The 13,685-nt window shown below is 39.8% G+C and overlaps 1 long non-coding RNA gene across 4 annotated transcripts in view; it reads left to right on the forward strand.

Annotated features, from left to right (window-relative positions):
• Positions 1-444: 444 nt before the first annotated feature.
• Positions 445-13,685, forward strand: part of LOC142143511 (uncharacterized) — a 44,748-nt gene continuing 31,507 nt past the window's right edge. For 2 of the 4 annotated variants that reach the window (XR_012689540.1, XR_012689543.1), the window contains exons 1-4: positions 445-592; positions 1,441-1,474; positions 2,023-2,080; positions 7,206-7,322. This is a non-coding gene — a long non-coding RNA (uncharacterized LOC142143511). The remainder of the gene's footprint in view (positions 593-1,440; positions 1,475-2,022; positions 2,081-7,205; positions 7,323-13,685) is intronic. The other 2 variants (XR_012689542.1, XR_012689541.1) reach the window with 1 other exon arrangement.

Genomic DNA, 13,685 nt, shown 5'->3' on the forward strand with positions numbered 1-13,685 from the left:
GGGAATGAATTAAACAAACTTTTTTTTTTAGTATTTTATCATTAATGACTACGGGCCTGATTCATTAGCGATCGGCAGGGCCGCCATCATAAATCATGGGTCCAAGTATGGGCCAGGCGTCCCCGATGAGCCACCCTCCCCCGATGAGCGCCCCCCCAGACAGAAAAACCTGAAAATTAAAATGTTTAAAATATACTTACAGTTAGAGGTGTTGCAGCTGTTGCTCCGCTGCTCCTTCTGCTGCTGCTGCTTCTTCTTCTTCTGCTTCTTCTTCTTCATCTTCCTCTGCTGCTTCTTCTTCTTCTTTCTCTGCGGCGGCGGGAACAGTGGTGTGACGTCAGGTCACATCACACCATCAGCGACAAGGGAGGATCACATGATCGCAGGGGCGGAGCAATGATTCCCCTGCAATCATGATTGGCAGCTGCCTGGCTGTCACAGGCAGATCACATGATCGCAGGGAAATGATTCCTCCACCGCTGCGATCGCATTCTGGTGCCTGGCTGTCACGCTGACAGCCAGGCTGAAGACATCAGCGGAGAGCAGAGGAGACCAGCGGAGACCAGTGGACTGCAAGACAGCGGGCCCCCAGGTAAGTTTGTGTTGCACTGTTGTACCGGGCCCCCTGGTGAGCCCGGGCCCGGTACAACAGTACCCTCCGTACCCCCCTGATGGCAGCCCTGGCGATCGGATCTGCCAATATTTTCATTGATTCCATTGATTCTAGATCGTCATGAAGGATAAGAACACTATATCCACTACTGAAAATGGTTTTATATTGATCAATACTCCATGATTGAACTCTGTTCATCTGCTCCCGTGGTTTATTATCAAGTACACATAGAGCTGTGACAAACGTAAGCTCCACGATTGGAGTCCGCATTACTGTTGTACATCTGACAGTCCAGCTGATGCACACTAAGCTGGGCTCCTACTGTCTATTACTGTCATATTCATAGACACTGTAAACGGGAGCCCTTTGTTCTGTAGCTTATAGTACTGATACTCATCTGGGTTCTTGTTGATAGATATATGGATGCACAATAGCTGTGCTTATGAAGGAGCAAATTGAACATTCCATTCTACTCACTGCTAATTACGGCATTGGTACACGTGGATTGAATCTGCATTGTTGGACTCTGTCAGTATGCTACTAATTGCCAACGAGCCACATAATAGTTATAGATGAATTATTATTGGGGCACCTTATTATTGAAATCTGACAGCATTAGCCATTTATTGGGGTAATCACTGTGCACAGTAATCTACTTTTCTACCCCTCAGAATAACAACCCGGGTTGTATGATAGTTATTTTTGCATGTAGTAATCAACCTCTTGGTTCTTTAATTTATTAATAATTTTTAATATGTTTTATTAACTTTAATAAATCTGTATTCATACAAGCTTAGCTCTCTCCTTCTTCTTTATCTCTTTTCTAGTTATCTGCATATTCGGGTTCCAGTACCCGTACAGGTGAGCTGCAGCTTGCTATATTACTGTTCATACACTGTTTTTTAAGTCATTTAGCGCCTGTCTTGTTTTTTGTTTTTTGCAATCAAGCAATCCTGAATTGTAACTGGTCTGGGCTCCATATCTATTGATATAGAAAGTGATGTATTTTAGATGAAAAACACTGTTATTTGCCTTAAAAATGATTCATATTGGTATATTGTAGTCCTATTGTCACTATTAAACTAAGGTGTATGTTATGACTACCGTCGGTTAATTGACCACTAGAAATCACTATTCAACCAGTCACATGACCAGGTACTATACGGCAATCATGTGACCTTTAGCCAGCCAATTGCAGGATATAAAAGACACACTTGTATGAATGGAATTCCACCTCTGATGACACCGCCTACCTAAGGCGCGGAGAAATGCGTCAGGTAAAAATGTAGACGAGCTTGGATGCACCTCTTTCTTTATTATTCGTGTATACACTTTTTTTGTTGGTAATTGCAGAGATTGTGTTCTTTGAAACCTAGTCCCAGCGGCTAAACAGCTATTTATTCCCACAGTAGCCTTACTGGAGGACCTGCTAAAAGGAGATCTGAATTTGATGTCAGTCCCTGTAAGGTACACCAATCATTTGGCTGTTGACTAGGAGACTTTCTGTTTGCACTGAGGAGTGCTAGAGTTCCATATTTGAATTGGGATACTAACAACTGTGTTTTTGGATGCTATACATCTGGGACTAATTGCTGGATATTCCGCTTTTATGCCAATAGAATACGTGCACTTGCAGCTGACCATTTGTGCCTATAAGAATTTTCATGCAATATGTGGTCCTTCGTTTCCAGCTCGTTTAACGTGATTATTGACTGATTTATTTTAACTTTACCCTCATCACTAGATCACAGTTCTGCAAAAGAGTCGTACAAATACTCTTCAGGTCTCCCCTCCTGTTCCCTACCTGACTAGTAACAAAAATACTCAAAGTAGATTAATATAAAGGTAAACATGGGCTACTTAACCCTCTTGGTTTCCAGCATCTGTGTTCAAGATGACGTCTCTCTGCTCAGGTATCTGGCAAACGCTTCCACTCTCCCCTGTAAAATCTTCTCCACTCTCTCAGGTTCTCTCTCTCTCTTCAATTCCCTGCCTCCCAGGCCTCTTAGACTCCCGTTACTCTCTCTCTCGCTGACAGGCTGCAGGGGACTCTCTCAGGAAATCTGTCTCCCTGAACGCCTCCCAGAGTCTCTTGTAGCCCCGACTCATTTCATAAGCTATAAATTCAATGAAATGCAAATGTACAAATACTAATGTAGGCCAAAGACAGTAAGGACGTGGTTGCAGAACTGCGAACAGATGCAGATCCACACAGAGACATAAATACGCCTATCAGTAGCCGTATCAATTGCGGGCAGCTGAGAGTAGATACAAATACACACCCATGATTGTGACAGTCTCTAGGACTAGCTAACCCCTTCTAATTGGATGATTACTGATTCACCTCTGAAGCTGATAGATGCTTTCTTCATTATTCATGTATTTATTGTATGATTTTGTGACCGTATTTAAGCAAGTTTTTTTTTATACATACACAAGAAGAACAGTTATATCTGCTTTATTATAGTTTTTTTTATTGTATTACTACCTAATAGCGAATTCTCTATCAAAACAAAAGTTTTAAAAAAATGCATGTAAGTGTATCTAATGTACACCTGACATAAACCTGCCACAAATGCAACTGGCGCAGCGCTCCACGCATCTTGCGATTCATCCAACGTTGCATCCTCGCTCAATTTCTGTTTTTTTATGAACGCTTTTTGCCTCTGCAACTTTTTAGGCAATTGCGTTGAAACTCCATCAGCACCATAGTGCTCTCTGTGTGCGCGATGCCAATTGTTATTTTCTAGTGATGTTATCTGAGCCATGGCATTGTTTTATAAACATCACATGTTGTTCAATTTGTAAATATCTAAGTGAATATACTGTATGTGCAAACATAAGTATGCATTCACCACATATATGCAGTGCCGTAACTAGACATTTTAGTGCCCTGGACGAGACAGGGAACTGATGCCCTCCATCTAAGTGGGAGTGACATTTGCCGAGTGGGTGTGGCCAACCTAATGTGGGGGTGTGGCTAGCACTTTACTGAAAGAATTCTGTTACACATATTTGCAAATGCATGATATATATATATACACAGTGGTGGGATTCAAATAAATGAACAACCGGTTCTCTGCCCTAATGACCATTTAAAGTATGGAGAGAGTGGAGAGAGTGGAGAGAGTGAGAGAGAGAGAAATTCAATTTATCTGCCCATTGCTATATATTGGTACATCAATTTTAATGTTACACTCCCACAGATAGCTCTGTGTCCCATCTACAGCAACAGCATGAGTTGGTCACATTTCCTACTGCAGGAATTATTTTCCTAACACCATCTTGGCAAGTTAGACAGAACCATGCTGTGGGCATCATTTACTGGGCAAGAGAGGAGGGACTGTATTCGTAAATTAAATTTTTAATCATTTTAACTAGACAATTATCTAACTACTACTATTAATAAGTAAACTTACTTTTTAAGCCAATTCTCCTCAATCTTAAAAAGTGTCACTTGCAAATAAAATAAATCCAGCAAATCCCATGTCTGCTGACAACCGGCACTTATACTCAATTTTTTTTTTAAATGAAAAAGTTAATTTCTGGCGCGCATATATATAAAAAAAATATTCAGGGTCGGACTGGCCTAATGGGATACCAAGGTAATCCTGGGAGGGTCCCACGACCTGGCTTTTCTGCCCTTGCCAAAGGAGGGTAGGGCTCCTCCCAAGGCCCCCCCTCTGCTTCTCACCATGGACACAAGTAATTATTCCCCCAGCACTAAGAAACTACGTGAAGGTCTGAAGAGATTCTTCACCCCTTCAGTTCCGCAGTGGAACACATGTGCGTTCCACAGACAGAAAGTTCAGCATTTGGAAAGCAAGTTTGCGTTCCAAATGCCGAACTTCCTGTCAGTGGAACGCACATGCGTTTCACTGCAGAACTGAAGGGGTGAAGATACAGAGGCAGTTAGTGGGCGGCTGCTGCGCTTCCTTGGCCTTGCACCCTGGGCGACGGCACCGCCCGCACCTGCCTCGTTACGGCTATGCATATATGCGTTAAAGAACCCTTGAATAATTGTATTAGGTTGTGAAATCCACAGCCGGCCAATTATATTTAAAACATCTTGATTCTGAAAAAGAAAAACTACAGTATTGTCTAATACAATTAAAAATATTAACTAATAATTTTACAACTACATTATGACATTGGGTTCCGAGCTATCAAGTAGCAGAAACTACCAAGAAAAATTTGTTCCAATACAAAGTCAGGTTGTGAATTTCCCTTGGAATGGATGATTAAATCACTTCTACGCGTTTCACAGGTTTCCCACCAGCTTCATCACAAGAAAAGAATTTCAGGCACAGCAATATCACATTGTAATGGACAGCAACCAGCAGTAAGTAATTTTAAAGAGAAGGAGACCTGTGATAGGCTACCGACAACGCTGGTCTACCATGTTCTCCTGACATTAGGACATAACTATAGTCATAGCAGTCCATATGACTACTATGGGGCCCAGCGGCATAGGGGTCCCTGCCCCAGAGGAAAAGTGTGCTTTAAAGTACAAATTTAATATAGCTTCTCAATGAATTTATCCAGGGAGTCAAATGATTTGGAAAATAATGACGATACAACGTATAATATAAATCATACTTATGTGCCAGATTGCAACTAATGCAATTAGTGCTCTGCCCAATTGGATACCGACTGGGGACGGAGCAGACATTGTGGTAGGTATGACGTTATGACCCACACATTTTTAGTTACACCCCTGTCCTGATATGTCTCGTCTCCCATAGCCGATCACTGCCAAACACAGTGCTACAAAGAGTGGGAGGAGAAGCTCTTAAATTATCTTGGCTTAATTATTTGACATTTCTCCAGTGTTTGTAACTCTTTTTTTTTTATAGCCATTTAAAACCTCTCTTTAATTTATTTTGTGATAGACAGCTTTACCACTTAAGTAACCGTTCTTTTTTTTTTGCTGTTTTTTAATGTTTCCAATGGTCAATGCCAGTAAATTCACTTTAAAGACATTTCTTTCTGATTTTAATCACATTTTTGGAAGGTTTAAGGATATAAATTCTTGAGAATTGTCTACTACCAATGACATTAGTTCATATCTTCTTGCAGTTGCATTTCTTTTGAAAAGAAGATATTTATATGTTAATGTGACAGTGTGGTGGCTCAGTGGTTAGCACTTTTGCCTAACAGCACTGGGGTCATGAGTTCAATTCCCGAACATGGCCTTATCTGTATAGAGTTTGTATGTTCTGCCCGTGATTGCGTTTCCTCCCACACTCCATAAACATACTAGTAGGTTAATTGACTGCTATTAAGTTGACCTTAGTCTCTCTCGGGGTGAATATGTGCATTTTAGGGAATTTAGATTGTAAGCTCCAATGGGGCAGGGACTGATGTGAGTGAGTTCTCTGTACAGCGCTGTGGAATTAGTGGTGCTATATAAATAGCTGATGATGATGATTTGTGATATAAGACAACTTAAAAAAAAAATCTTAACATTGTGTGTGACTAGTTTAACAACAAATCGAACATCAGCATTTGTGGCCACTTCATCTCAAAGACAATTTCTAAAATGAATGGTACAATTATATGGTGTAGCAGTACCTGTGGGTAATCTGGGATCACATAGGGCGGCCCTCTACCCTTCAAAAAGGTCGAACATCCCCCTTAATCGCAGTCATAATATAAAACAATACATTTATTAAAAGAAAGAGACATCTATATCAGTTAGATAAACAAGTGTTGCAAGTTAGCAAAAACAAATCTGACCCCAAAGAAAGAAGAAGCTGGTGAAGGTCCAGAGGGACGAACGCAGACCATCATCATCAGCTACTGACGGGGAGAATATACAGATCATGGTTGGGAATTGAACTCATGAGCCCACCACTGTGAGGCAGAAGTGCTAACTGAGCCACCACGCAGTCCATCACTTATTGATAGTCTATGAATAGAGATTGGACAACAACAGGGAATTCACTGCTGTATGATGTGGTTGGAGTAGGACAAGGAATATCCTGCCAGCGAAATGTGCTAAATTTTGCAGCCAAATGGGGAATGGGGCAAATATTTAATGGAATTGTTTTGAAAAATTTTCACTTATTTTCCCCACCATTTAACATCCAAGATGTATGTAGCTGGGTGCCAAAGTTACTAATCTGAAATCTATTAATGAAATGCCAATATATATTATGTCTATTCTAAAAGCTGATTGCTAGCTTAAATGAATATTATCTAATATTGGATACTAGCAAATGGTTCATGAAGATACTACGGACGATATAACAAATATGTTCCTTGCTATGTATAAACATCGAAACAGACAAATTCACAAATTGATTATAGTAATGATGGGAATACAACCTTATTATTATCATAATATTTAGAAAAATATTTAGACCTCTAAAATTGCAGAGTTAAAATATTTTTTCTAAAGTAAAGTAAACATTCTAATCCAAACAAAACAACAATAGCAAATGATAGTTCTACTACTACAACCACTAATAATAATATTAGCAATGTTACTACTAATAATAAAGAAATAAGATGAAAAAAAGAAAAGAAATAAAAAATACAGAATTTGCTTCACCATTCCGCATTGTATTGTAAATTTCTATTTTGCTAGGAAGACGACAGTGAATTTTTTCTGCTGTGCTGGGTGGTTGTAGTGGGTCCAGGAAAACGTAAGGCAAATTTTCACCAGCAAAACGGGGCAACATTTCTAAGCTAAATACAGAACAAGGTGAAAATTTAGCGGAACAGTTTTGAAAACTTTTGCTCATGTTTAAATATATTTTGTTTTTAGCATGATGACAGATCACCTGAAACAAAAATGATTGAAAGCACATTTTTGAAAAAAATGTTGAAGAAATTGGTTGGGCATGCCAATTTAAGAATTGGCATCATGTACAGTTGACAAGACTGAGCTTAGTGCCCAGCAAGAGATGTTTACACACACAATTCCTTGCGTAGTTCGAGAAGCAGCTGCCTCCCACTGAAATGAAGATACTTGGCAGGTTTGTTGTGTAAGTGAGATGTTACAAAATGTTAACATAAATTCTGCTTGTAATCCTCAGTAATTTAGATGTCAATGTTCTGAGTTTACAAAGGGATTCATAGAATGTTGCAGTATACCTCTATTTAGAAATAAATGTAAGCAGAACAAATACTTATTCAGGGAAAAAAAAATTCAGACCCATATCTTACAAAAACATATGGCAACAGTAAATTAAGAAAATGCACCCTACTCTCCTTGCTTTTTACTCTGGAAGTGTAATATACGTATATATCAATTGGGTATTTTTAAGATTTAAACAACCTTCATATGTTGCTTTGTTTGTTAGTTTTGATATAATACTTCAGATATTGGACATCAGTATCATCATCATCATCACCATTTCTTTATATAGCGCCACTGATTCCGCAGCGCTGTACAGAGAACTCACTCACATCAGTCCCTGCCCCAATGGAGCTTACAGTCTAAATTCCCTAACACGCACACAGTATGTTGCCTCTTTAAAAGTGAATGGGGATAGCACAACATGCTGGCACTGCCAAAATTAAGGCACATAGATCAAGTACAGTCTTTTTATATTTAGTAAAATAAAATCAGTTGGACCTACACCAGCTAAGTAGCTCAAATGAGCAAAATAACTGACGTCACAGTCAGAATTAAGTGTGAGCCAAGTTAACCGGGGTCTGTGTTTAAGCTTTGTGTACCCCTAGCTTGTTGTCTCCCCTTTTATAGTGGAAATTGTCCCAGGCTGTACCAGGTTGGTGAAGGATTTGTGAGAGTACCCATATTTTTTTACATTAATTTATTTCCACGTATTTATTTAATGCACTTTAAACAGTGCTGGTACTGTGAAAAAATTATAAAATTTGAAATTTATTGGGTGAGAGGGGCTGGTCAATTAATCACTGCCAGAGCAGCCATAATAGAAAATAATTGCATACTTGCCAACTTTTCCTCTTTGGCTTCAGGGAGATCCTGGGGGAGGTGGGCGTGCGGGGGCTGGCCTTGACTAATCGCATAATTTTGGCCCCGCCCCCAAAACGTTTGTCACAATTTTGGCAAATTACAGCAGGGGACAGGGCTAAGATGACACAATATTTGCGTCACTAAGCCCTGTCCCCACCACTTATCTATTGCAGGGGCGAGAACCGGGAGGTTGACCTGCTCTGTCGGGAGGTCTCCCAAAAATGCGGGAGTCTCCCGGACACTCCGAGGAAACTAGGCAACTATGCATTAAAGAAAAGCAGCTAATGAATCTCTAGAGACTGAAGTGTCTTTTACATTTGTGTCTCCATTACTGAAGTCATGTTGTCTTACCTGTCAGTCTTTGATTAAATCTTGGTCTCCATGAAAATGGCCAACCACGTCTTGTACTGGCTCAGCATCAGGGAGAATGCCAGACTCTTCAGGGAGTGAGGGAGATCACCCCTATTTCAGGGAGTCCTCCTGACATTCAGGGAGAGCTGGCAAGTATGAATAATTGTAGAGCAGTGCTCCAGGAATAGATGATCATTCATCAATGCTGCTTTGTAAATGTGTTTTTTTTTATACTACAGGGATGCGTAAATTATTCTGCAACTCTTTGGCAAATCATGTCCAATTCATGAAATCAATTGCCGAAAGCAAATCTCTAAAGTTTTGACAGATTTCTGATTCGACCAAAGACAGAGGCAGTATTGTGATGTGAGGAAGAATGTGGGGTGAGCAGAAAGCTACAGTATGGGAGTTAGATATTGGAATAAGCATTGTCCTCCAACAGCACAGAGTAGTTATGTGTGGCTCCTGTCTATCTGAAGCTGGAGATTTGTTATGTAGCATATAGCTAGGTTCCTACAAATGGCATCTTTCCAATGTAGCCATATTCCCTAAAAACAAATCAGATTCCAAACAAGATCTCCCATCTTGTCTCGGTAGATGGGCATCAAAATCTGACCAATATGTACAATAGGTACCTCTTTTTTATTATAAATGTTATATTACAAAACAAAGTTGTACAGTTAATTATACTGTAGAAATGATTATCATTGTGCTTAGTATGTTATTAGTGCTTTAGATGTGTTCCTACACCTTGATTTGTAGCTTCCGATGTTGGTTCTCTCAGTATGATGTCATTCTGCTCCACATTACCCTAACTGTTCTCCACCATTCCCATAGCCTTTTCTCATTTTTCAGCACATCATCTCACTTAGATAGTGTAGGACAGGCCTGGACAACCTGTGACTCTCCAGGGGTTGTGAAACTACAAGCCCCAGCATGCCCTGCAAGCAGATAGCCAGATGATAGCTGGCAAGGTGTGCTGGGACTTGTAGTTTTGAAACACCTCTGAGAGTCACTGGTTGCCCAGGCTGATGTAGGGTGTCTGATTCCAAGCTTCTGGGAACCCTGGACCTTGATATAGTGTGACAGTAGACAAGAAAATGCCATCATTAAATCAACTGTACACTAAAACATCTCCGAATTCATGATTTGATTGTACTGTATATATTGTGTTCCCAGCTTTGAAACTGAGCTTGATATTTATTAGAGCTACATTGTCTACATAAAAAGGGGGCATCTGATATGTTTATATAAAATATTTTTATTAAAAAAAAAAATTAAGTGTAGCCAATAATTAAAACAGATTATAGAACAGAAGTATGCAAGACACATTCAACTAGTACAATACAGTACATGGAAATCATAGTTAAAGCATGATGTGGCTGCAGTGTATCACTTGCTACATTTCACTTATAATAATATAGATAGTTATTTTGTTCTGGATATGGAATTAGATATGGTGGGCATGGGTTCATGTGGGTAATCCATGGGAATGCAGGTACAAAATGTATGTTTTGTTATTTTTTACTTTTTTCACTGCATGTTGTGCCTTACTTTGTATGGTATACCAAGTATATCTTTTATTAAGTATGTTTTATACAAAGTATAAATGTATATGTTGACAGCAGGTATTGGACTTTATAAGTTGACACATTTCCAATATTGAAGACAACAGTAGAAATTGTTCATAGTTTTTCTCAAGTAGTCTTTCCCTTAAGCGTTTCCCATCTTTGTGAGGTTCCTACTTGGAATATATTCCTGGGAGGATATTTACACTGACGTATAATATTTCTTAATTCTTTTTGTTATTTTTTTTATCTCTAATACTAATTTAAACACGTTCAACAAAAGGTTTATTGATTGTGAGACGAGACAACCATCCAATCTAATATCATGTAAACAATCAAAACATTGGTTGTCAGTCTCTTTGCTATGTGTAATGAAACCAGGTGCTCATAGCCCCAAGCCAAATTTTACTGAGAACCAGCACGCATTTCAGTTCTCAGCTAGATACATTAGATGGTGGTAAGTATATCCAATGGGTCACGATAGTGCTTTTATTGTTTATTATTACAGAAAAAATCGTACTTACATTTTATAGATATACAATATTTGCATTTTAGTCCAAAACGAGAAGTCTACCAGCCATAGAAGACAGATGGGTTGTTATCTCCTGGCATTTTCCAATAATCACCACATATTTATAGCCATAACTACGTTACATAACATTAAAGTACACTCCTTATTTTACTTCTTCAAGTAGTCTTTGGTGATTTTAAATGACAGCATATTTCTGCTATTTAAATCATATTAGCAAAAAGTATTATTGCTCTCAGATTAGAACCCCAAGTAGCAAATTACATGTTGTAGCGAAGTGACATCTGACACAATTTGTTATAGTTTATTTATATAGCCGCGCTGCCCCTAATCTTTGGAACTCCCTACCCTGTCTGACTCGACTCTCCCCCAATCTTCAGTCCTTCAAACGCTCACTCAAAACTCACCTGTTCAAGCTCGCCTATCCTACCACCTCCTATCCATTCTATCCATCACCTCCTCTTCCTCGTCTGCCATCTCCATTTATCTCCCAGTTGGTCCTACTGTCTCTCACCACCCCTCCCTTTAGAATGTAAGCCCTCGTGGGCTGGGTCCTCTCTACCTATTGTCCCATGTCTGTCTATGTCCCACATACGTCCTGTCACGCCTTTTGCTGCGCTCTGTGTGAGTCCCCATAGTATTACTCACACTCATCTGTGCTACTTATGTGCATTACTTCATCTATTAGATACTTGCTTCTGCATCCAGAGCTACGGAATCTGTGGCTCCTTATAAATAAATAAATAATAATAATAATTATAATAATAGCGCCAATCATAGTACCCAGAAATGTACAGAGAACATTCAGTTATTCACATCATCCTGCCCTATTGGAGCTCACAATCTAAATTCGCTTACACACACACACACGCACTAGGGTCCAGTTAGTCAAAGGCCAATTAACCTACCAGCATGTTTTTGGACTGTGGAAGGGAATCATAGCACCCGGAGGAAACTTACAGCGCTGAGTAATCAGTGGAGAATGTCACAAGACATCCAATAAAAAATACATCCATGGACAAGAGATATGATTTGAAAGTAAAAACACCTTTAATAAAATCCGAAACTATGTCATCATACAAATTCACTCAACTCCAGACAGATGCAAAAATTTTTACTCTCACTAGTAATAATGGACATATTCTGGTCAAATGGCATTAGGCTCCTCAGACCTAACTAAATATTTAATTTCCAGAAGACAAAACAAATTAAATGTTGCAAATCCAAATGGGGTTCTAGTGTCCCTTCTAGTGTCACTGATAGAACAGAGAGGTAGGCACTTCAATGATGTTCACCCACTTTAGCAACAAACACTCGCCCTTTCTTTCTGTATCCTCCTTGTGACTGAGCAAGAGTAAACCTTACTCCCAATTCCCAGGGGAAACTTGGGGTACTTTTAGATGCTTTTAAGGACAAAGTCATTTCAAGGGAAGAATGGAAGTTTATGCTAAGAACTTATCCTGTCACTGCTATCTACTAACATTTTACAGAAATGCCCCAAATTTTCGCTATACCTCATGGGGTTCTATCATCTCTAGGTTGGAGTCCCTTATACACTTACTTTTGTTTAAAATTTGTACATTTTTACAACTTTGGGAGTGTACTCTGAGATCACCCATCCGTGGTTCCACCAATTTACTTAAATTTATTACAGAAGATTCAATGAAAGGATCATTATGCCTTCCTGATCTTTGACTTTGAATACAGTAGTATTAAAGCCATAGAAAAGTTGCTGGTCACCGATGGTGCTATCTCGGAAAGTCTCTGGAGAGTCATGGCTCACAGTTGGCCATTTGAATTTTGCAATGCGGCGAGCCAATCGCGGCTCGCCAAGTTGCTAAGTCCCACCACCTGCACTGGTCTAGTCAGACCGTTGCAGAAGGCTCAAGGGAGAACACAAGAAGAGAGATGCAGGAGCGCAAAGAAAGAAGAGAGATGCCAGCACAAGCAACAGGAGAAGACCATACAGCACCAAATAAGAGAAGAGGTGCTGCCGGCTAGAAGAATTGGAGAAGAGGGAAATGATGGGGAAGAGGTCTGTTTCCTGCACTGAGCAGGTAAGTATGCTTCACATACATGTTCTTATTTCAGCCACTGACCCCATGTCACGCTTCAATGCATAAAATCACAACTAAGGAGCCCGGAATATGGTGAAATACACAATATTTATTGCAGATATATTTCCAGAAAATACAGTATGGTACAAGCTGGATGGTGGAGATATAGAACAGGGATTGCAGGGAGATGAAGAAAGCAAATAACAGGAACACAGCTGATGCTGGTGAACAGGTAGTTTGTAGAACTTCCAGGGAACAGGTGAACCAGGAGCACAACAAGGAAGAGCACTGCAACACATAACAACAATGACCAGCACAGGAAAGAGAGAGAGGCAGGTATAAAAAGGGAACACCCAGGTGCAGGAGATAATTGGTGCAAAAATTAACTCCTAAAAGACAGAAGCAAAGCACAATAGTAGCACCTCTGGTGGATCAGAGGTACTGCCGGATAATACATTCAGTGAAACACAATAATAAAATCCAATCCAATCCCAGAGGCAGGAACTGCCGACATTAAGCAGCATCCTGACAAGATGCTGCAGAAGAAGCGAGGCAGATACTGACACCCCAATGTCGGACACAAGGCCCATGTACATAATTTTAGTCACTAGACGTGTGC

This window comes from Mixophyes fleayi, chromosome 3, assembly GCF_038048845.1.
Source record: "Mixophyes fleayi isolate aMixFle1 chromosome 3, aMixFle1.hap1, whole genome shotgun sequence".
NCBI classification, from domain to species: Eukaryota; Metazoa; Chordata; class Amphibia; order Anura; family Limnodynastidae; genus Mixophyes; species Mixophyes fleayi.